The sequence below is a fragment of the Pteropus vampyrus genome, unplaced genomic scaffold (assembly GCF_000151845.1).
Source record: "Pteropus vampyrus isolate Shadow unplaced genomic scaffold, Pvam_2.0 Scaffold34, whole genome shotgun sequence".
NCBI lineage: Eukaryota > Metazoa > Chordata > Mammalia > Chiroptera > Pteropodidae > Pteropus > Pteropus vampyrus.
This window is the reverse complement of record NW_011888815.1, coordinates 6366152-6368411: the sequence shown is the minus strand read 5'-3', so window position 1 is coordinate 6368411 and position 2260 is coordinate 6366152. Positions and strand designations below refer to the sequence as shown.

Genomic DNA, 2260 nt, shown 5'->3' with positions numbered 1-2260 from the left:
CTAGAGTAATTAAGACAGTGCAGTATTTTAATAGAACAGATATATGGATCAAAAGAACACATTAGGTCAAGTGATTTTCAACAACAGTGCCAAGATAATTCAACAGGGGAAAATGTAATCTCAAATATGCTTCTGGAACAATCTGATTTTCATACGCAAAGAAATCAATCTCATCCCTTACCTTACACCATATTAAAAAATTAACTCAAAGTGGATCATAGACCTAAAATATAAGAGCCCGAAGCAGTTCCAAGACATGAAGGATAAGAAAAAAAGTAGGAAAAATTTTGCCCAATCTCTGTGTCAACTCTTCCAATTTCTACTCCAAATCAGGGCAGGATTATGAGGAAAAATCCCTAATCTGAAGCTCTCCAGTCAACATATGAACCCAGTCAACTGATTAATCTATTCAAAAGGAAAGAGCATCTCCCATCTAAGTACTCAGTAACTCCTAAGCAAGTAATCAACTCAAGCACAGCCCTCAGAGCCAATAGAAAGCCTGTCTTCATCCTCCAGCCTACGTGAATGAAGCATCACAGAGGAGTCACTAGTGCTTAAATATGAGCCAAAATGTAACAGCTGAGTTATACCCACAGCCATGACTGAGGTTCAGAGAAGGCAGAGTTCTGAGCTCATGGGCATGAGAATGGCTAAATTCCTACAGTGCTTTCACTCAAATCGCTGTTTTAAGTAGTTAGCGCACAAAAGAAATATATGAGAAATGTAAGATTAAAAAAATAGCAAATAAACATTCGAAGATTTACAGAAGACTATCCAAGACTTATATTAAAAATGTGAATTAAACTTCATTATTTCCATCCTGCCTGTACATATCCAAGTTTTGGAGTGAATGATACTTTACTTCAATTGGTGGATATCATAAAATGAGCTGCTGTTCAAAATTTAACAAAAATACACAGCCAGAAGAAACTGATATTGGAAAAAAAGTATTTCAACAAAGAACTCATTTTGTAAGTTCGTAAAAATAAGTTCTTTCTACCGTGTAATTATTCAAGGAAAAACGTAAGACTCTGTTAACTAGCAAAACTTTAAGAAAACAGAAAGTCTTAAGTACCTTTCCCAAGTTTTTTTTAATGACATAATCATCAGACTTCAATGATATTTAAATATTTAAAATGTTAACTTATTATAATATACCAAAACTACCACCGAACATTTTTCGAAATTACATCATTTTAAAATATTCTAGTACTCATATACTCATTTATTTTCCATTTTGAAAAAAAAGGTAGAATTCAGATGAGGTTTCACGCATGAAAACTTATGAAGAAGATTATACATCTTAACTGGAACCATTAACCCAGACCAATATAAGTTTTCAAACCAAAATAGCCCACTCTAGGCCTTTGACTTTTTTGCCTTAAATCATAGGCCCACATTTACAAAGTCACAAAAAAGGTCCACATTTTTTAAAGGATCTCGTAAATTAGCTTAATTTTTTGCTTTGACCCTTCCATTTTTCAAGAACTATGGCTGGATTCGTCCCCTTTGTCTTTCTCTTGAGAACTCTTTCCTCAGCTTACACGTCTCATCTTCTCAAACCCTCCCCCGCTTCCCCCTAATACTGTCACAGTCAATAGGAACTACCTACTTTAGATCCTTTAAGGAAAAAAAAAAGGGAAACTGATATGGAAATGGGAAAGATGAAAAAAATCTGAGATTATCTCAGCACTGTCAGACAAAATATGAGAAACTGTCACTATATAATATTATGCACTTCAACGACATTTTACAAATTTCCTTACATCATTAATCTCCAAAATAAATGCCAAAATAACAACTGCCAAACTCACAAGAATCTGATTTTTTTAAAAAACATCTCCATTATATTTACTTCGTATCACAGAAAAAGAAAGTGTCTTACTAGAAATGATGCATCAACAAAAAGTGCACTTAGATATGATCCTTGCAGAAAATTCTTCTTTGTTCCTTTTTCACAAAATGCAATTCCTGAATAAAGAAAAAAATACGAGATGGGTTAGTAATTGTTCTTAACTCTAGAACGGAATTAAATATACATTACAAATTCCAACAATAACACTATGCCTGGCACACAGATCCACAAATACTTGCTAGATAGAAAAATAAAATTGAAAAGTCGGTTGTTTTACTTGGCTAATAAAAACAAAGTTAGCCAATTGGGCATTTCTAACGTGACTCATCCATGTTCTCAGGTATTACTGGGATGTTCAGCAACAGCCTATGCACTCCAAGAGTCACTAATTGGTTGCCTAGGTTC

General features: G+C 33.8%; 1 protein-coding gene across 4 annotated transcripts in view; it reads right to left on the bottom strand.

The window, feature by feature from the left end:
• The window catches only part of MEF2A (myocyte enhancer factor 2A), an 86878-nt gene extending 84901 nt beyond the window's left edge, over positions 1–1977 (bottom strand). For 2 of the 4 annotated variants that reach the window (XM_023528990.1, XM_023528991.1), the window contains exon 1: positions 1886–1977. The gene's annotated coding sequence lies outside the window, so the exon portion shown is untranslated. The remainder of the gene's footprint in view (positions 1–1885) is intronic. The other 2 variants (XM_023528988.1, XM_023528989.1) reach the window with 1 other exon arrangement.
• Positions 1978–2260: the final 283 nt, after the last annotated feature.